General features: G+C 48.7%; 1 protein-coding gene across 3 annotated transcripts in view; it reads left to right on the forward strand.

Annotated features, from left to right (window-relative positions):
* PXYLP1 (2-phosphoxylose phosphatase 1) overlaps positions 1-22,965 on the forward strand; it is a 122,573-nt gene that overhangs the window by 69,261 nt on the left and 30,347 nt on the right. The window lies entirely within an intron of this gene.

Consider the following 22,965-nt stretch of genomic DNA (forward strand, 5'->3'; position numbering starts at 1 on the left):
AGCCTGCGGCCTGACGGTCCGGGTCTCCCCTTGGGGGATCCCAGGGTGGGAGGCCGCCTGCTGCAGTTCTCCCGGTGTTGGTCGTTCACTACGACAGACACTTGGGTTCTGGAGGTGGTCTCCCACGGGTACGCCCTCCCCTTCCGGCACAGACCCCCGGCTCGATTCTTCACCACGGGTCTACCATCAGACCGGAACAAGGCTACGGAGCTGCGGAAGGTATTGCACACTATGCTCCAGGCTGGAGTTATAGTGCCTGTTCCATTCTCCCAGAGGGGCCAGGGTTTCTATTCAAATCTATTTTTGGTACAGAAACCCAATGGGTCATATCGTCCGATTCTCAACCTCAAAGCACTCAACAAGTCTTTGCGGGTCCCGAAGTTTCGGATGGAGACCCTACGGTCCATCATTCTGGCGCTGGAACCTGGGGACTATATGGTGTCATTGGACATACAGGACGCTTACCTGCATGTCCCTATTCTTTTGCGCCATCAAGAGTTCCTTCGGTTTGCAATCCGCAGCGACCACTTCCAGTTTCGGGCGTTACCTTTTGGCCTGGCGACAGCACCACGTGTTTTCACCAAGGTGATGGCGGTCATGGCGGCTTCTCTGCGGCTGCAAGGAGTCCGCATGTTGCCGTACTTGGACGACCTGTTATTGGTGGCAGGATTTCCAGAGCTCCTGTTACACCACTTGGACCTGACCATTGCACTGCTGCAACGGCACGGCTGGCTAATCAACTGGCAGAAGTCCACTCTAATCCCGTCTCGGAGGATTCTGCATCTTGGAGCCTTATTAGACTTGGGACAGCAAAGGATCTTCGTGACGGAGGACAAGATCTCTGCTTTACAGTCAAGGGTGCGCAGTTGTCTGCACAGCCGCCGGGTGTCCTTACACTCGGCGATGAGGTTACTGGGCTCCATAGTGTCGGTGTTCGACATGGTGGAATACGCCCAGTTTCACTCCAGACCTCTGCAGCACCTGATCCTGTCCAAGTGGAACGGGCTGCCTCAGTCTCTGAAGTTCCAGACGATTGTGCTCACCCCGGAGGTTCGCCTGTCCCTTGCGTGGTGGTTAAAGACGACCCACCTCAACAAGGGACGTCCGTTCTGGGTTCCAAATTGGGTCCTGTTGACAACGGACGCCAGTCTTCGGGGCTTGGGAGCAGTTTCGGGTCCACACTTGTTCCAGGGCAGGTGGACGCCGACAGAAGCGGAGCTTCCAATAAATATCTTGGAACTCCGTGCGGTCTTCAATGCTCTCCTGCAGGCACAGCGGTTTCTCCAGGGTCACCCGGTACAGGTCCAGTCGGACAATGCTACCACCGTGGCCTACATAAACAGGCAAGGAGGAACTCGCAGTCGGGCGGCTCTCGTAGAGGTCTCTCGGATCCTGGTTTGGGCGGAGCGCAATCTTCCGGCCATATCAGCGGTCTTCATCCCGGGAGTGCTAAATTGGGAGGCGGACTTTCTAAGTCGCCAGGACGTTCATCCAGGGGAATGGTCCCTGCACCCGGACGTTTTTCAACTACTGGTGGACAGGTGGGGTCTTCCAGAAATCGACCTCATGGCGTCCCGGCACAACAACAAGTTGCCGGTGTACGGGTCTCGCACAAGAGACGAAGGGGCGTCTCTGGTGGATGCTCTGTCCGTCCGGTGGACGTTCAGGTTCGCATACCTGTTCCCTCCGGTCTCCCTTCTTCCACGGGTAATCCGGAAATTCAAACAGGAAGGAGGGACGCTCCTGTTGATAGCTCCCGCGTGGCCCAGACGGCACTGGTTCTCAGACCTTCAGGGTCTGTCCGTGGACAGTCCTCTGCGGTTGCCGCTACGACCGGACCTTCTGTCTCAGGGTCCTTGTCTTCACCCGGACCTGACTCGGCTGTCTTTGACGGCGTGGCTGTTGAGACGGCCATGCTGAGGTCCCGGGGGTTTTCCAGCTCTGTGGTGCGTACCATGTTACGAGCTCGGAAACCGTCTTCTGCGAGGATATACCATCGCGTGTGGCATACGTTCTTCCAGTGGTGTCGACCGAGAGGTTATGCACCGCGGGAGTTTCGTCTGTCTCGGATTCTCGCCTTCCTGCAAGCGGGACTAGATCATGGGCTTCGCCTTGCTTCTTTGAAGGTACAGGTTTCGGCCCTATCTGTCTGGTTTCACCGTAGGATTGCTACAATCCCGGATGTGCGCACCTTTATGCAAGGTGTTCTCCGTATTCAGCCGCCCTTTGTTCCACCTGTGGCGCCTTGGGATTTGGCTGTGGTCCTGAGGGCTCTTCAAGGACCACCGTTTGAACCACTGGGCTCAGTGGATATTAAATGGCTAACAGCTAAGACTGTTTTCCTTCTGGCCGTTGCTTCGGCCAGACGTGTTTCTGAGTTAGGGGCTCTTTCTTGTAGACCCCCTTTCTTGGTTTTTCATGGGAACAGGGCAGTGCTCCGCACTCGGCCCGAGTTTCTTCCCAAAGTTGTTTCCCAGTTTCATGTTAACGAGGAAATAGTTGTTCCGGCCTTTAACTCACCGGGTCTTTCCGTGGGTAAGGCCTCTTTGGATGTTGTGCGGGCCTTAAGGACTTATGTTGACCGCACTTCTTCGTTTAGGAAGTCGGACGCTTTGTTTGTCCTCTATGGCTTCTGAAAAAAGGGTTGGCCTGCTTCAAAGCAAACTTTGGCAGCCTGGATCCGTATGGCTATTTCTGAAGCTTATCTTCATGAAGGCCTACCAGTCCCTCCTTCTCTGAAGGCTCATTCCACTAGGTCTGTGGGTCCTTCGTGGGCAGCTCGACGTGGTGCCTCGGCAGTTCAGATCTGCAAGGCTGCTACGTGGTCTTCTGTCCATACCTTCGTGAGGTATTACAGGTTTGACACCTTCGCCTCTCAGGATGCTTCCTTCGGGCGGCGGATTCTCCTTTCTGCACAGGAGCGTCCCCACCCTTAAAGGATACTGCTTTGGGACATCCCCAAGGTATCCTGTGGACCCTGAAGTAGAAAATATGAGATATGGTAAGAACTTACCCTTGTTATCTCTATTTCTACGAAGTCCATAGGGTTCCACAGGACTCCCGCCCTGTCGCACCTGTGCTGCAGATGGGCTTTGCTCTGGTCACCGGTTTTCCGTCTCCCTCTGGTGAGAATGTGATTCTTGTATGTGTCCAGATCTTTGTTCTCTCTCTTCCTTCTCCTCCTCCGGCCTATGGCTTGGTAACTAACTGAGGTGCCTTGGCCCGGGGGCGGGGTATAGGAGGGGGACCTAGTGCATCCTGGGAGGCTGAAAGCTTAACTCTTTGGTGCCCTGCGACTGACGTCACACCTATACCCCAAGGTATCCTGTGGAACCCTATGGACTTCGTAGAAATAGAGATAACAAGGGTAAGTTCTTACCATATCTCATATTTTTTCCCCTTTCAACAAGAAATAACGATTTCAACTTAGAACTAAAATATAGTTAGATTCCCATTCAGTATACACCTAAAGGGGCTGATTTAGAGGTACACACAATTTGGCTGCATTGCATGAGTGGAAATAAATGCAGGTCTTCTCCTGTATGCAGAGATGTATCTGTGCAGCTGCACTGCCCCATTCGCTTGCAAACTAGCTGTAATCATTTTCTGCCATCAGTGGCGTAACTAGGGCAGGGCGAGCGGGGTTCGTGCCCTGGGCGCCATTGGACCGGCGGCGCGGGGGGGCGCCGCCGGCCACGGTACCGGCCCGCCCGCCCTAGATAGCCAGTGTAGCGCCGACCGCAATGAGTGCGGTCAGCGCTACACATTTGCACAGGACCGGCACTAGGCTTCCAGCGCCGGTCCTGTACTGCACGCCTGAGCCCGTTCCCTCCCCCTGAGCGCTTGCCCAATAGCGCTAGGAGGCGGGCTCAGGCTGTGCATAACACACGCATCGCCGCTGGCGGCGATGCGTGTGTTAAACAGGAGCCAATGAGAGTCAGATAGACTCTCATTGACTGCTGCAGCACCCACTGCAAGAGCCGGACTTCCGTCCGGCTCCTGCAGTGGATAATGGGACTGACGTCATGACGTCAGTCCCATAATGCCGAGCGTGCCAGCCCGGGCGGACTGGCGGGCGGGAGCGGCATTGCGGACAGGAGCAGGAGCAGCGTGGAATCAGGTAAGTATATTTTTATATATATTTATTTATTTTTAAACCTATCTGCACAACGGGGGAGGGGTTGGCTACTACTGGGGGGACCTCTACTGGGGGAGGTGTGGCTACTACTGGGGGTTCCATTGGGAGGACCTCTACTGGGGGGGGCCTAATCTACTGGGGACAACTACTGGGGGGGGGACTACCACTGGGGGCATTCTAAAAGGGGCCTATTACTAGAGGCACTGCACTCGGGGGACCACTACTGGGGGCAATAATAGGAAGGGCCACTACAGGGACCACTGGATAGGGGGGTCACTACTGGGAGCCTGCATCAGGGGGACCACTACTGGGGGCACTGCATGGGAGGGGGGGCACACTACTGCTGGGGGCACTATATAAGGGGCTTACTGCTAGGGGCACTGCGGAGACCACTACAGGGGGCACTAGATAGGGGGGATCACTACAGGGTGCCTGCATAAGGGGAAAACTGCATGGGGGGGACTACTGCTGGGGGCACTATATAAAAGGGCACTGCATAGGGGGGGGGACTACTACTGGGGGCACCATATAAAGGGCACTGCATAAGAGGATACCGCTACTGGGCGCACTGCATTGTGGGGACTGCTAGTGTTTTAAGTGACCACGCCCATTTTTTTTGCCTCGCGCGCACATGGGGCGGGGGGGGCTCCCTTTTCAAATTTGCCGTGGGCTCCAAATACCCTAGTTACACCACTGTCTGCCATATACCTGGTGCAAGAGATGGTCTCTATATACACACATCTCTGCATAGCCCACAATTCCACCAATACAGGATGCCTTCTTGCCACCTTATCACACCCGTTCAGCTGCAAGTGGAGATGTGAGTGCAACGCGTAGGGTTCTGAAATGCCTGTAGTTGCTCATAGTGGCACATGGAGCATGCTCAGTGTTAAAAATCACATACAAATCATAAAGCAGGATTTCTTGCAAAACTGATTCAGCCTACATATTCTTATAATTCAGTACAATAGAATCATTAGTAATCCTCTACACTAAATTATAGTGCATGATAGGAAATAATAAGTATCAATGAAGTAATCTAGTAAAATAATGACAAGAGGGCGCACATAGTGTAGTAAGGTACAGTACAGCATGTACATGGATTATAGAGAAGTCAGCATATTATTAGTAGTAGTATCCATTATTTATATGGCCCACAAAGGTTCCGCAGCACCTTACAAAGTACAGAAACAAATGAGCACACAAGAAAACAGTTATTAACAGTACAAAAAATGCAGGACAAGTACATTATTTATAAACATTGCTGCATAACACCTAAATAAGCAGCAGGGTGTCAGCAACCAAGTGTTAGGTGCCTGTCACGACCAGGGTTTCCCGGCATAGGGGACGACGGGTATTACCTGTGAGGGCGCTGTGGCGTGGTCCTTCTGGCGGAGGATCTGGTATCTGGCAGCAGGCGTTGGCTGTGCAAGGTGTTCCGCAGGCACTTTGTCATTGTGGTAAGCCTGGTGGTGTTTCCATTCCGTTCTGGTATGAGCGCTGCCATCTTGCTTCTGGTCATGTGACTTAGTTGCTCCAATCCTGGCATGTCATATGCTCTCTCCGACCATTCACGATCCTGCACTGAGTACTTAAGGGAGTTCAGAGCTCTCCATAGTTGCCAGTCCAACGTGTTTCACAGCACATGCTGTGAGAGAGTTCCTGTGCTTCTGAGACCTGTCTGTTCCTGTGCTCTTGCTGGATCCCAGCTTCCAAGCAGCCTGCATCGCTCTGCCTGCTCTCAGCCTCCTGCTGGAGCCACCCTGCACCTTCTATTAACCCTCTCCCTGCCAACAGACCTGAGTGTGCAGTTAACCCTGTGCCTACACTGCCTCCATTTACCTGGCTCTATGTTGGCTCATATCACAGCTGATTCAGTTTCTACACTGAGTCATCTCAGTACTACTCTCCACTTAACTCATCTGCTACTACTAATCAAATTACTCCATAACCTTTCTGGATTTCATCTCACCAGTGTCAATCAGTAAACTGTCATCCTGTCTGCAGCCTTGCAGAGACCATTTGGATTACAAAGACTTTTTAGTTCTGCCGCTACCTGGACATTACCCATCCATACTTCACTACAGTTCTAGTCATCACATCCCTCTCTATATTTTGGACTTCATATTATCCATGTACATGTCTGCAAGTTCACTCATTAAAAAACCCACTTTTCAGTTTAAGTCTGTTCAGGTGTCTGTTCCTATTACCACCCCGGGTCCACAACAAACCCAGATCATAACAGTGCCGTTGCAAATGAAAGTAAAAGTAAGGCAAGGAGAAGCATGTGAGGGAAGAGGGCCTTGCTCGTGAGAGCTTACATACTAAAGGGGAGGGGCAGACAAACAGGGGAGACACAGATGGGCTAGATAGTGAGAAAGGAGCATAGAGTAGTGGGTTAAGATGAGCGCTGGAAAGCTTTGAGGAAGAAATAGGTCTTGAGAGCCCATTTGAAGATTAAGAGCCAGGAAGCAAAGTTATGGAGGAATTTTGAGCTAAGACCAGGGGTACAAAAAAAGGAATATACTTGAAGAAGTTGGAAGAGGAGACTGTTATGAGTATTGAATGGAAATAATTAAATGGAGGGTTCATAAGGTAAGACTTGGTAGGAGTGACCCAAGGATAGAGGGCCCCCAAGACCACCACCATGGAAACCTCCAGGCCAGGGTGTGTGAGAGAATGTGAGGCCCCCAAAGGAGATAGCTGCAGGAGCAGTGGTATTAGATGGGTAAATCAAGGGTTTGGAAATTGCAAGGAGAATCAAGGATTTGCAGATGAAGGGCTCATGAACGGGGACCAGTTTATTATAGACAGAACTGGCTTTCCAGAGGGCACAGGAGAGAGACTCAGTTAAGAGGCGAGAGGAGAATGAGATTATTAGTGTGGAGGCGAGATTGATTTAGAGCAGGGGGATGAAGAGAGTGTGGGTATGTGGCGGGCTTCTGAATGAGGAAGGATGACAGCAGGTGGTGGGTAAGGTGGAGGCTTAGAACCTTATTCAGAGGCGGTCGTTAGTTGCAAGCAGTCGCACTGAATCAGGGCAGCCGCTTGCATCCTGAATGACCGCCTCCTTGTCGATCACACCTAGTGACCGACATGGGTGATGGTCGCGATGGTCTTGGCTTACGACCAGACCCTAAGGTTGGGTCTGGGCACTCGTAAGCCCCAGGGAGCTTCCTGCTCTGATCGAGCAGGAAGCTCCCCACTGACATCAGCAATGAAAATAGCCTGCACCCTTCAGAATGACCCCTTGAAACGATCTGTGTAAAAAAAAAAAAAAATCGGGACACCCCAAAAAAAGCACTTTGAATTTTGGGTGCCAAAAAAAAAAATGTTGGGGAACAAAGTTAAAAAACAGCGAACTTGACTCTGGGGGGGGTCCCCAAGTATGCCCCAGGTGTTTTTTTCATTGCAGCTCCTTGCGGCAGGTGGGTTTTTCACGATTTTTTCAAATCTCTGTAGCAACTTTAAAATATGCTGACCCCCATTTTCACGTACCCCAAATTTGCTGGGCATAGTTATTTTTCCCCAAAAAAAATCTAAATGCTCTTCTGCACCACTTTCTTCAAAGTCACATTTATGCACTTGTCGAGGCTATTAGAAACCCTCGACTTCCTTCAGGAGCTAAAAATGGGGATACCCATAGTGATCCCCCCATGTGTAGACATCTTTAGGGGGGTCCTTAGAATATTTTCCAAAAATTCCTGTTTTTGTTATCCTGTAAAAAAAATTTGTAAAAATTTACAAAAAAAATGACATAAGGTCCCCCCCCCCCCCCAATAGCCAAACCAGCCCCAGGCTTGCCAGCCAGTGGTGGTTTCTAAAAATACGGGGAACAAAATGTGTAGGGTTCCACCGTATTTTAGAAACCAACAGCAGGCTGCAGGGACTAGTGCTGGTTTTAAATATAGGGGGCAAAAACAACGTGGGGTACCCCCTATATTTAAGACCAGACCCAACCGACCAGGGTGTAATGCCACAGCCTGGAGACCCAATTACCAGGGCTCCAGGTCCAAAGCATTATACCCCAAGTCGGTCAGCGCAAGCCGGTGATCTCAGGGGCGTTGTGGACCCCCCAAAAAAGGGTCCCCCCTCTCCCGAGCACCACAGGCTTATGCTGAAGCCTGGGGCTCATCCCCATACCCCTGGAGTGGTGGGTATGGGGGTAATAGGGGGCCAAATAATGTAACACTATTGTACTTTACAGTGGAACTACAAGTGCCAGCATGGCTGCCATTTTGCACTTGTGGAACTACAAGTGCCAGCAGACATGCAGCACCTGTAATTTCACTGTAAAATAAATAGTTAAAAAAAGACAAAACACACACACCATGCCCAGTATAAGTTTATTACATACACCTACCCATTCACACATACTTACCTATACCAGAAGTTTCTGTCCCCTTCTCCAGTAGATCCTTACAACTTGGCCCTGCAAGGAAGATTTTATACTCACCTACATCCAGCGCTGGTCTCCGTAGTAATCCATGGGATTTAAAAAAAAACCCGAGCCACGCAACACAGCTATCTGTATGTGTGTTGTCACACATACAGATAGCTCCCGAATGCCCGCTATCGGCAATTCACGGGGCATTGCAGTCCCGTCAGCCAATCAGCGGCAGCGCTGACTGTAGGGCGCCCGCTGATTGGCTCCGGCAACTGACAGTTCCCACGTGGTGTGACTCGACAGTTCCCACGTGGTGTGATCATTTTTCAAATCATTTTAGCAAGTGAAAAAAAATGCAGAATAGGGGTTTGGGGGTGTAGGCTTATAAAAAATAGCCTGTAGTTTTGGGAATGTCCCCTTTAAAAGAAAATGTTAAAAAAAAAAAATGTCCCCAAAAAAATCGGGACACCATTAAAAAAAAATAAAAAAAAAATGAAAAAAATGTTTTGGGTTTAAAAAAAAATAATTAGGTAAAAATATTGCCAAACTAACAAAATTATTTCTGGTGGGGTCCCCAAGTATGGGGCAGGTGTTTTATTCATTGCGCAAAGTAGCGGCAGGTGCATTTTTGCAGAATTTTTTAAAATTGCCTTTAGGGACATAAAAATATGCTAGTACCCATTTTCATGTACCCCAAATATGATGGGACCACTTAAAAAAACCAAAAAAATAACCTAAGTGCTCTTCTGCATCACTTCTTCAATGTCGGGAAAAAAACACCTGCGCGGCTATTTAAAAACCCCGAATTTCTTCTGCAGGCAAAAACGGGGGTACCCATAGTGATCCTCGAGGTCTGGACATCTTTAGGGGGCTCCTACAATTATTTCCAGAAAATTCCAGTTTTTTTTCGCAGATCCAAGTATCGCCGGGTCCCGTTTTCGACGATTTCAAATTGAATACGGGGATAAGCGGGAGCGCGCGCGATACTTTTTCGCTGGCAAAACCTCCGATGTGCGGCGAAAACCTCGCTGGCGAGGTTAACGTTTCATATTGAATACCCCTCTTAGTAGTCTAATTTAAAGAAATGGGAAGTAGTAGTAAATATAATTGATTTTTTTTTATAAACTAACATAATGTAGAAGAATTCCCACAAATGTCTCTCAGCACACAGAGCTGGAAATCTTCTCATTCCTTTTACCGTTCCGAGACCCCTCCGCATACAGGGCCTTATTCAGACCCGCTTGTGAGCGATCACAAGCGGGTCGATGGTGGCCCAGTGCGAATGCGTACAACGGAGCCGGCTCCATCGTGCGCATGCGCGAGACCCGGATAGCGATGGCCAAGCCGTCGCTCCGGGTCTCGTACCAAAGGTGGTGTGCTGTCGATGTTGAGTGAACGCCTACCGTCTGGGGATGTCAGTGGGAGTGCTTTCAGCTCTATTAGAGCCGAAAACACTCTGGGGCTTGCGGCAACGAGACCCTATCACAAGGGCCGCTCGCTATAGCTGTGGGTGGTCACCCACAGCTATGCGAGCGGCCAGAAGGCCGCTCTAAAAAAACAGAAGGCCGGCCCTGATTCAGAGCGAGCGCTCTGTCAGAGCATCCGGCTCTGAATCAAGCCCACGTTCCACTGTGTAATTTTGGGATCTCTGTAGACATCTGGTGTGTTAAACACAGATATCTAAACATGCCACTGACTGTGAAGTTTCATTTTAAGACTGAACTAGAATAAGTCAGATTTGGGCCTCAGGAAATTAGGGCCTCATTCAGTAAGGATCGCTATTACTAAAGCGTACGCAGATGGCTGATTGTCGCACACTGCGCATGCATATGGATCGCTGTGCGCAAAGTAGGGGTGTGCACCGGCCACTTTTCGTGTTTTGTGTTTTGGTTTTGGATCTGGATCTTTCTTCGTGTTTTGGATCTGGATTGGTTTTGCCAAAACCACCCTTCCGTGTTTTGGGTTCTGGGTTTTGTGTTTTGGATCTGTATTTTTTTGAAAAAAAGCATAAAAACAGCTAAAATCACAGAATTTGTAGGTTTTTCTGCTCCTATGCTATTATTAACCTCAATAACCTTAATTTCCACTCATTTCCAGTCTATTCTGAACACCTCACACCTCACAATAGTGTTTTTATGTCCAAAAGGTTGCACCGAGGTAGCTGGATGACTATGCTAAGCGACACGAGTGGGCGGCACAAACACGTGACCCATCTAGGAGTGACACTGCAGTGGCAGGCAGGATGGCAGTTAGAAAAACTAGGCCCCAAACTGTACATAATGCAAAGAAAAAAAGAGGTGCAAGATGGAATTGTCCTTGGGCCCTCCCACCCACCCTTATGTTGTATAAACAGGACATGCACACTTTAACAAATCAATCATTTCAGCGCCAGGGTCTGCCACACAACTGTGGCTGAAATGATTGGTTCGTTTGGGCCCCCACAAAACAAGCTGGCAATTAATGTGTCCCTGCACAAACTGGCTCTACGGAGGCAAGATGTCATCCTCATCCTCCTCATCCACCGATTCCTCACCCTCTTCAGTGTGTACATCCTCATCCTCACAAAGTATTAACTCGTCCCCACTTGAATCCACCACCACAGGTCCCTCTGTACCTTCTGGAGGCTGGTCTCCCTGGAAGAGCTGATAATTCATTTTGATGAACATCATCTTCTCCACATTCTGTGGAAGCAACCTCCTACGCCTTTCGCTGACAAGGTTCCCGGCTGCACTAAACACTCTTTCGGAGTACACACTGGAGGGGGGGCAACTCAGGTAAAATAGAGCCAGTTTGTACAGGGGCCTCCAAATTGCCTCTTTTTCCTGCCAGTACAGGTATGGACTGTCTGACATGCCTACTTGGATGCTGTCACCGATGTAATCCTCCACCATTCTGTCAATGGTGACAGTATCATATGCAGTGACAGTAGACATGTCAGAAATTGTTGCCAGGTCCTTCAGTCCGGACCAGATGTCCAAACTTGGTCCTGCCTGCCCTGCATCACCGCCAGCGGGTTGCTTAGGATACCTAAGTTTTTTCCTGGCAGCCCCAGTTGCGGGAGAAAATGAAGAAGGAGCCGTTGACGTGTCACGTTCCGCTTCAGCTGACAGTGTGTTCACCAGCAGGTCTTTGCACCTCTGCAGGCTTGTGTCGGCCGGAAAGAGAGACACCACATAGGCTTTAAACCTAGGATCGAGCACGGTGGCCAAAATGTAGTGGTCTGATTTCAACAGATTGACCACCCTGGAATCCTGGCAAAGCGAATGAAGGGCTTCATCCACAAGTCCCACATGCCGAGCGGAATCGCTCCGTCTTAGCTCCTCCTTCACTTTCTCCAGCTGCTTCTGCAAAAGCCTGATGAGGGGAATGACCTGACTCAAGCTGGCAGTGTCTGAACTGACTTCACGTGTGGCAAGTTCGAAGGGCTGAAGAACCTTGCACAACACGGAAATCATTCTCCACTGCGCTTGAGTCAGGTGCATACCCCCTCCTTTGCCTATGTCATAGGTGGATGTATAGGCTTGTATGGCCTTTTGCTGCTCCTCCATCCTCTGAAGCATATAGAGGGTTGAGTTCCACCGCGTCACAACCTCTTGCTTCAGGTGATGGCGGGGCAGGTTCAAGAGTGTTTGCTGGCGCTCCAGTCTTCGGCACGCAGTCGCTGAATGGCGAAAGTGGCCAGAAATTTTTCGGGCCACCCAAAGCGTCTCCTGCACGCCCCTGTCGCTTTTCAGAAAATTCTGCACCACCAAGTTTATTGTGTGAGCAAAACATGGGACGTGCTGGAATTTGCCCAGATGTAATGCCCGCACAATATTGGTGGCGTTGTCAGATATCACAAATCCCCAGGAGAGTCTAAGTGGGGTAAGCCACTGGGCGATGATTTCCCTCAGTTTCTCTAAGAGGTTGTCGGCGGTGTGCCTCTTACTGAAACCGGTGATACACAGCGTAGCCTGCCTTGTAACGAGCTGGCGTTTCTGAGATGCTGCTACTGGTGACGCTGCTGCTGTTGCTGCGTAAGGTGATACATCTACCCAGTGGGCTGTCACAGTCATATAGTCCTTAGTCTGCCCTGTTCCACTTGTCCACATGTCCGTGGTTAAGTGGACATTGTGTACAACGGCATTTTTCAGGACACTGAGGACACTTTTTCTGACGTTTCTGTACAGTCTCGGTATCGCCTGCCTAGTGAAGTGGAATCTAGACGGGATTTGGAACCGGGGACACACTACCTCCATCAATTGTCTAAATCCCACTGCACTAATGGCGGATACCGGACGCACGTCTAACACCAACATAGCAGTCAAGGCCTCAGTTATACGTTTTGCTTCAGGATGACTGCTGTCGTACTTCATCCTCCTCGCTAAGGACTGTTGGAGGGTCAATTGTTTAGTAAAAGTAGTGGTGTTCCTACTTCCTCTCTGGGATGATGAACGACTCCCAGCAGCAGCAGCAACAGCAGCAGCGGCAGCAGTAGGCGTAGCAATGCAGGATCCTCCGGAGGAATCCCGGATAGGAGAGTCAGTCATGCCAGTGATATGGCCTGCAGGACTACTTCCGATCCTGACTAAGGAGGAAATTGACGAGGAGGGAGTTGACGGTGTGGTTTGCAGGCGCTTGGATACAACAGGACAACGGGATTTAGGTGTCCCTGGACTGCTTACGGTCTGAGCCAAAGTTTCTGAACTTGACAGTAACTTTTTATGAACGCGCTGCAGGTGCCGTATAAGGGAGGATGTTCCTAGGTGGTTGACGTCCCTACCCCTACTTATTTCACCTTTACATATGGTACATATGGCAAGACAGTTGTTGTCCGGATTTGGATAGAAATATTGCCAGACCAAAGAGGTGGAATGTTTGGTCTTCTGCCCAGGCATGACCGTGATGGGCTTTTTCATCCCACGGACAACAACTGTCTCCCCCGGAGCCTGATTTAAACAAACCACATCACCATCAGAATCCTCCTCGCCAACTTCCTCCTCAGCGCCAGCTACACCAGTATCCTCATCCTGTTGTACTTCAACAGTGACATCTTCAATTTGCATATCAGCAAGTGGACTGTGGGTGCTCCTTTCAGCACTTGCAGGGGGCGTGCAAATGGTGGAAAGAGCCACCTCTTCCCGTCCAGTGCTGGGAAGGTCAGGCATCGCAACCACCACCACACTTGGACTCTCTTTGGGGATTTGTGATATCTTCTTAGAAAGCACAGTTCTTCGCTGTGCTTTTGCCAGCTTAACTCTTTTGATTTTTTTAGTGGGAGGAGGGCTTCCATCGTCATGTGAAGCTGAACCACTAGTCATGAACATACTAGGGATCGACCTTAGCCGTTCCTTGCCACTCCGTGTCGTAAATGGCATATTGGCAAGTTTACGTTTCTCTTCAGCTGATTTAAATGTCTTTTTCAAGGTCATTTTCCTGAACTTTGCCATTTGGGATTGTATGTGCCCTCTACTATGACATTGGGCATCGGCCTTGGCAGACGACGTTGATGGCATGTTATCGTCTATGTCATGACTAGTGGCAGCAGCTTCAGCACTAGGAGGAAGTGGTTCTTGATCTTTCTCTATTTTATTTTTATCGGAGAAAGTTTGGTCCTCCATTTATGTTATATCGATTTGATATATACGTGCGGCTAAACACAGAAAATAAATTTTTTTTTGGTTCGGACTGGAGTGTACTTTGTGGGTTACAGCACCCTTTAACGGTCAAGCCAGCCGGCCCTTTACTTATGACACAGGCGCACTCTTGGCACTACTTTGTTGATGCACGTGCGGCTACTGCGCACACAATTCACAAACACAGAAAATAATTTTTTTTTGGTTTGGCTTTGGACTGGAGTGTACTTTCGGGGGTTACAGCACCCTTTAACGGTCAAGCCAGCCGGCCCTTTACTTATGACACAGGCGCACTCTTGGCACTACTTTGTTGATGCACGTGCGGCTACTGCGCACACAATTCACAAACACAGAAAATAATTTTTTTTTAGGTTTGGACTGGAGTGTACTTTCGGGGGTTACAGCACCCTTAACGGTCAAGCCAGCCGGCCCTTTACTTATGACACAGGCGCACGCTTGGCACTACTTTGTTGATGCACGTGCGGCTACTGCGCACACAATTCACAAACACAGAAAATAATTTTTTTTTTGGTTTGGACTGGAGTGTACTTTCGGGGGTTACAGCACCCTTAACGGTCAAGCCAGCCGGCCCTTTACTTATGACACAGGCGCACGCTTGGCACTACTTTGTTGATGCACGTGCGGCTACTGCGCACACAATTCACAAACACAGAAAATAATTTTTTTTTTGGTTTGGACTGGAGTGTACTTTGGGGGTTACAGCACCCTTTAACGGTCAAGCCAGCCGGCCCTTTACTTATGACACAGGCGCACGCTTGGCACTACTTTGTTGATGCACGTGCGACTACTGCGCACACAATTCACAAACACAGAAAATAATATTTTTTTTGGTTTGGACTGGAGTGTACTTTCGGGGGTTACAGCACCCTTAACGGTCAAGCCAGCCGGCCCTTTACTTATGACACAGGCGCACGCTTGGCACTACTTTGTTGATGCACGTGCGGCTACTGCGCACACAATTCACAAACACAGAAAATAATTTTTTTTTTGGTTTGGACTGGAGTGTACTTTCGGGGGTTACAGCACCCTTAACGGTCAAGCCAGCCGGCCCTTTACTTATGACACAGGCGCACGCTTGGCACTACTTTGTTGATGCACGTGCGGCTACTGCGCACACAATTCACAAACACAGAAAATAATTTTTTTTTTGGTTTGGACTGGAGTGTACTTTCGGGGGTTACAGCACCCTTAACGGTCAAGCCAGCCGGCCCTTTACTTATGACACAAGCGCACGCTTGGCACTACTTTGTTGATGCACGTGCGGCTACTGCGCACACAATTCACAAACACAGAAAATAATTTTTTTTTTGGTTTGGACTGGAGTGTACTTTCGGGGGTTACAGCACCCTTAACGGTCAAGCCAGCCGGCCCTTTACTTATGACACAGGCGCACGCTTGGCACTACTTTGTTGATGCACGTGCGACTACTGCGCACACAATTCACAAACACAGAAAATAATATTTTTTTTGGTTTGGACTGGAGTGTACTTTCGGGGGTTACAGCACCCTTAACGGTCAAGCCAGCCGGCCCTTTACTTATGACACAGGCGCACGCTTGGCACTACTTTGTTGATGCACGTGCGGCTACTGCGCACACAATTCACAAACACAGAAAATAATTTTTTTTTTGGTTTGGACTGGAGTGTACTTTCGGGGGTTACAGCACCCTTAACGGTCAAGCCAGCCGGCCCTTTACTTATGACACAGGCGCACGCTTGGCACTACTTTGTTGATGCACGTGCGGCTACTGCGCACACAATTCACAAACACAGAAAATAATTTTTTTTTGGTTTGGACTGGAGTGTACTTTCGGGGGTTACAGCACCCTTAACGGTCAAGCCAGCCGGCCCTTTACTTATGACACAGGCGCACGCTTGGCACTACTTTGTTGATGCACGTGCGGCTACTGCGCACACAATTCACAAACACAGAAAATATATTATTTTTTTAGCACTTGGGGGGAGCACCCCTGATGGACAGAGCACCCCCTGGACAACACTACAGCACTCCTTTAGGACTGGGACACTGCACAGGACTTTGGAGTGGACACAGCCCCTATGGAGAACTGACTGCACAACACAGTCCAGCCAGCCCCTATGGACTTTGAAGTAGTGGACACAGCCCCTATTAACAACAGCAGCACAGCACAACACAGCCAGCCCCTATGGACTTTGAAGTAGTGGACAACAGCAGCACTACACTACACTACACTACACAGCCCTAACTCCCACCCTCCCTCTTCACTGTCCACAGCCGAGTGAGAAAATGGCGCCGACGTGTGTACCTTATATAGGATCCAAAACCCGCGAGACTCGGAAGGCGGGAAGATGACGTTTTGCCTCGATTTCAGATCCGAGTCAGGCGGGAAAAGTCGAGCCTGACTCGGATCGGACTCGGATCGGGGGGGCTCGGGGGGGTTCGGATTTCAGAAATCCGAACCCGCTCACCCCTAGCGCAAAGGCACCACTGCAATCACAGACCACGTAGAGCCATTGTAGAATGATTGACAGGCAGTGAGCATTTGGTTGTGGTGACGGGGGAGTGGTTGGAGAAACACAGGCGTGCCTGTCCATTTGAATGCCGTTGCATGGGCGTGCATAAATTAGCCTCTGCATTTCCATACGCAGCTTGAGTACTCAATGCGTCAACGAGGTTAGCAATTTAGAGGTAATCCTGCGTGAGGGGTCGATGGTACTCAATGTTTCCGATGTTGAGGAGGTTTCCCAAGGTATTACGGATGTGAGAGAGGGTAACTTGGCGTCTGCATGTTGTCCTTGCGTGCGCTTTGCGATTGCAAGCATTAGCATACTTTCACAGCAGACCTGCGTGCGCGATTGCAGCCACGATAGCATCAGTGATCCTTGCTGAAGGGATGCAATCGGGAAACCGGCTGACGTGATCCCGACAGCCGGCTTCCCGACTGCTTTATCCTGGCATGGGTTAAATGACAGGCGTCTGTATATAGACGCCTGTCATTTTTCCGACGCCGGGAGGCAGGCGTCCGGCATCCCTATCGAAGGGATGCCGCGAGCGGACAGCCGCGATAGGGGAGGGTTAGGTTTAGCGCACCCGGGGGGGACTTAGGGTTAGGCTAGGGGGAGGGAGGGTTAGGCACCCCCAGGGGGGACTTAGGGTTAGGCACCCCCCGGGGGACTTAGGTTTAGGCAGCGGGGAAGGGGGGGATTAGGGTTAGGCACTTGGGGGGGGAGGTTAGGGTTAGGCACCCCTAAGGAGTGTTAGGGTTAGGGAAGTTATGCCAGGTTAGTTATTACTTACCTGAGGACGATCGGGATTTCCAGCACTGTCGGGCTGCCGCTGCCGGGAATCGAACCACCGGCCATGCGTCAGCCGGTATTTCATACCGATTCCCTACTGAATCAGGCCTTTAGTCCACATATGGGAAATCCATAACTACTTCCCAGCAACTTGCACTTTTCTTAACTGTGTATGTGCACTACACCAACTGGCCTGCATTTTGTACTTACAACCCATCGCTGTAAGGGGGCCCTGGCAGTGGTTGGAGGGGGCGTGTTATCACGTCTAAAGTACAGTATGGGCGTGTTCATGCAACATGCTTCCAATGCTGACCAGAAAGATGCCTATGCGCCTGTTAGGAAGAAGATCACCTGGTGAAAAATGCGAATAGATGATGGTAGCCAACGGCAGTCTCTTCTCATTGGCTGAATGCGTCTGAAACCCTCCAATTTATTCTAATACTATATTAATGTTGCTGCTATGATCTATTAGCATAATTACAGTGTAATTAGTAGACAGTAACTGTTAGAATGGAAGGTGTATGTGTTTATTGATATCAGCGTAGTAAACACTATCAGTTTGTCTTTGCGTCTTGTTTTAACTTACTTTGACATGGTAAATGCAACTTTATTCGTTATTAAAATCAGTATGACTGTGTACTGTATAGCGTCTGAATTGTGTTCTGTATTATTACCACTGAGCAGTCACACCCCCTAACATAAACCTAGAGGAGTTCTGTCCCCTTCTCCAGGTAGAATCCAAGGACTTCTTAAAATAAAAAAACAGTAGTCCAAATCCCCACAGACATGTTTTATTCCTCCAGGGAGAAGGCAAGTATGGAGTGTGAGTTAGTGTATAATAAAGGGGTAAACAATACGGTGTATGAACTGTCTTTTTTTTTATATTTTGTTTGTAGTGGGGGTACAGGTGCCAGGGCAGGCTTGCTGGGACTTGTAGTCTCACTGTAATGAACAATGGCCCTCATTCAGAGCCGTACGCTCTGAGCAGAGCGCACGCTCTGAATGAGGGCCGCCCTCCATAAAAATGGAGCGTCCTCCTGGACGCTCGTATAGCTGTGGGTCACCACACACAGCCTATACGAGCGTGCATTTTGATGGTCGTGACCATCGCGACCATCGAAACTGCGAGCCGGAGCCTGCGGTTGAGGTTTTCAACCGCAAGCTCCTGAGTGATTTTGGCTCTATCAGAGCCAAAATCACTCCCACTGACATCACTAGTGATGTCAGTGGGCCGGCTTCTGACGGGAGGCGTTCCCTTGGGAACGCTCCCGTCAGGGAGGCACGCCCACCAAAGGGGGCGTGCTGTCAATCAACATCGACAGCACGCCCCCTTTGATCAGACACAACGAGCGAAGGACTTTCCTTCGCTCGTCGCGTCTGGCGCATGCGCACGACGGAGCTCCCTCCGTCATGCGCATGCTCAGTGCAGAACATCGACCCACTTGCGAGCGGACAGCCGCTCGCGAGTGGGTCTGAATCAGGGCCTATATTATTTCTGATTTTTACACATTTTGCACGCACCGCCGCCAGGGGTGTGGGGAAGAGCCGGTGCTGGTTGTTCCTCGGGAGGGGGGGCCCAATTTTAGTTTTGGGGTCCTCACTTTACTAGGAATTCCAGCCCTGGGCTGACTTGTTTGGGGATGGATAATGCTCTGGCAGGGGGACCCCAGGCTGTGTGCCTCCCGCTTATGGCATTGTCAACCTAGCTGGTTCAGACTGCCTCCCCCCCCCCCCCCCCCTGATTTTCTCAGAAATGTGTTCCGTCTATGCTTTTGTGGAAAGACTCCATGTCGTTCTTTTCTTCTGAATTTTAACCCTTTGTTTAACCTGTAACACACAGAAGCACTGCACAGATCACACTGCTCAATGCAGTGCTCAACTGAGTTTATTTACAACTGAACTCACACGCACAATACAACACAATCAGTATCACCATTGAAACACAATAGACAGGCAAACACGATTATTAGTAAATCCATGTGCCTGAGCATGAAAAACAGGGGCGAGTCTCAGCGAAGCCCAGTGTGTTTTTTTTCATGACAAAACACAATTCTTCGATGCTGCCGGAAAGTCATAGAAGGTCACATTAGATCATTTTACACAATATGATAATATATTGAAGTGTCATATACACAAGAGAATAGTTTCTTGACACTGTTAATAATAAATTCAAAAGTCGCATGTTCCATATAATTAAATAGCAAATACAAATTAAATTATTTATTAACATCTGATGTTTTGCCCTAAAATAATTAAATGAGAATCTTATTTTCTGCTGAAGTCGAAATGGACATAACCATTTACGTAGTGAGAATAGATGTTCACGTTTTATAACAGCAGCCACAGTAATGCCTGAAGGGCTGCAAGAAGGTTTTTGTCCACAGTCAGCCAATCAGAGGCAGCTAGATAGAGCTTTCTAATTGTCATCAAGTCTGGATCAGCCAGGCCCCAAGCACCCACAAGAGCTATGCCTCCTCGGTACTCTTCCTAAGCTCGTCCTCCCTTCCCCTCCTCCATCCTACCTCTCCATTCACAATTGTAAGATGCAGTCAAGTCTGTAAATGGACGTAATGCACAAGTTCACTTGGTGTGTATGTGCAGTACGGGAATGTGTATTTTAAGCAACTAAAACACATATTCCCTACTCTACAGTACATGAGCCCCAATATCATTTTGCCACCATTAATCCTATGCGGTCATATCTGAAAAAAGATATCGGGCTTATTGAACAATGTGTAAAAGGGACCTTATTTAATGCTTAACTCTCTCCCCCCTCCCCTCTCTCATTGGCTAAACACTGTATAACATTAGAATTTCGTGCTATCGCCATGTTTATTCAACTTTTTTTTTTAAATATTGTTTGCAAAACAACTTCGAAAATAAGTATCCTCAGCATTCACACATCATTCCTACTTTTCAGATTTCCTATTTCAGCATGTCAGCCTATGCTATATATAATATGTTATGTGTTATAATAGCCTCAATACAGTATTTATACTTGGAAGATGTGTTAATGTAAGTTAATAAAAACTTCAGCATAGCAATGTAACCAACATGGGTCATGGTAGGCAGATTGGGATATCTGCAATTCCAATTGGTGTAAGACAACAACAGTCCCTGCAATTCTCCTTATACGTGGTGGGTAAATTAGACATTTCAGATAATAAAGGGAACAGGATCGGCTTAAAGGTGAAATGAGTAAGGCAAGCAATGTAGACCCCAATCCTCATTGCTCAACAGCGTTGTTGTTTTCAGATATTGGTCAAATTTAGAACATGGGGTGCACTAAACGATGTGTACCCAGCTGATGTGTCGTGCGGCGAGTCTCGGCAGGTGTGCTGTCATCGGCACGTGCGTACACACTTGCCAATGTCGGAAGCGACAAATGCAGAAATGCAATTGCAGCATGGCCTCCGCTGACCAACGGGAGATGTCACTGGCGACGAGCTGGAGAGCGCATCGCCAGCGACATAGCCGGTACACACTGGCTGATGTGGACGATATGATAGTGTGTACCCGGCTTTACTTTCACATTATGCACCTTGCCCACACCCTGGCCCATGTCAAAACTATTCCTAGAAAGGGGTTAGTTAGTTCCAGTGAGTCCCCACTGCAGGTCACCCAACTGTGCTCATCCTACCGCTTCATGCTGATTCATGCTCATTGTTTTATTTTGAACATAAGTGACCCTGGTATATATTTCACATCATTTATTTCCCTACCCGATTTCAGAATCAGGCAGGGGGAAAAAACAGATATTTGGTGGTTGAAAGAATATTTTCATCATTGAAAAAGGCCAAAGAGTACTTGAGTTGTATGTATATGTTACTTTCCATTATTAATCCATGCTCAGCCAGTATGATTGTTACAAAGAAACAGCCAAAGAACAGATTAATACTCGTTAGTAAACAAATTGGCTTCCAGCATAATCTAGAGGAGCTGTGTCAAAGTCAGTAATTACTCTGCAGTGAAATCACATATTAAAAAGACAGCCATTTAGTTAATTTAATTATTAACGTTTACTTATATAGCACCAGCAGTCTATGCAGCTCTTTACAATTAGTAATGCATTTATATTTGCAACAGTTCAGGGGGGTGAGTTATTGTTTAACATTATTATATTTTATATATGGCACTGTCATGTGACTGCAGCGCTGTACATGGAGAATTACAATTGTGTAAGCAAACAATATAATAAATGTTTCAGACTATAGTAATTACAACTAATGCTGGCCATACACGCTACAATTGTCGGGGCGATCAGCCCGATATCCGCGGATCGCACTGATAATTGTAGCGTGTGTGCGGGCGACCAAGGGTTAAATATTGCTCGGTTGGGCATGCTGGACTGTCCAGCATGCCCGACCGATGCGATATTTAGCGGGTAAACTGTTGGCCACATCGGGCAGTGTATGCCCAGCCGCGGCCGACAGACAGACATTTCCTGTGTTCCTTCCCATGGCAGGAACAGGGAAATGTCTCCTCCCCCGGGGGCGCAGTGCAGATGTCGGGCTATACACTGTGAGAATCTTACAGTGTATGCCGCGGACATCTGCGGCTGGCATGCTGCAAGATAAAATGTCTGTCGGTCTGACAGGCATTTAATCTGGACATGTATGCCCAGCTTTATGGGGCATATTCAATTACTCAATTGTGTAGCGCACAGGGAGTTAGTATATGGTTATCCCTAGCAACAATACAATAAAGATAGCATCCAGAATAAAGCACAGTATGTACTATGTTTAAAACAGATGACAACATACCCAGCTGTTACTGAACTACGTAATATACATCCCATTAAATAGAATAGGTTCCATATGAAGTGGGGAGGAAGGAAACCTGTGGCTGCATGCCTTTCTTCACCATAATCCAAGTAATGGTAAGCACCGCTAATCTAAATATTACATTGCACCCTAACCCACGTATAATATGCACACTAACCTACATATTATGTAGTTACACAGCACCCTAACCCAAGTATTACATTGCATCCTAACCTAATGGCATATCTGGGGGGGGGTGTCGAGCGGGGCACGTGCCCTGGCCAGGCCGACATAGGGGGGCGCCATCAGCCACCGCTGCTGTTTCATTTGTGTCCAAATCCTCAGATTAATAATTAATAGACTAAATCAGTGGTTCCCAAACTGTGTGCCGTGGCACCCTGGGGTGTCTCAGCTTGGTGGTCCAGCACCAAATCAAATAATTTATGGTCAATGTAATGTAAATATGAGGACATACAGAAGTGCAAACCTGTCCACCACCATATAACTGAGCCTAAGGATGACAGATAAGCACAATTTAGTTAATTTTTTTTCTCTGAATTTCACATTAACAAACTTTTGGCCTAAGGGTGCCGTGAAAACAATGCTGATGCTCTAGGGTGTCGTGATTCAAAAAAGTTTGGGAACCACTGGACTAGACTGAATGTTTCTGAAAGGCTTGGAAATACAAGAGAGTTATTGCAGGATTGAACATACTACCAGGCTCTCGGTGCAAACCGGATGGAGCAACAATTGAATTGCTCCATCG

Source organism: Taudactylus pleione, unplaced genomic scaffold, assembly GCF_031769625.1.
Source record: "Taudactylus pleione unplaced genomic scaffold, aTauple2 ptg000120l, whole genome shotgun sequence".
Lineage (NCBI taxonomy): Eukaryota > Metazoa > Chordata > Amphibia > Anura > Myobatrachidae > Taudactylus > Taudactylus pleione.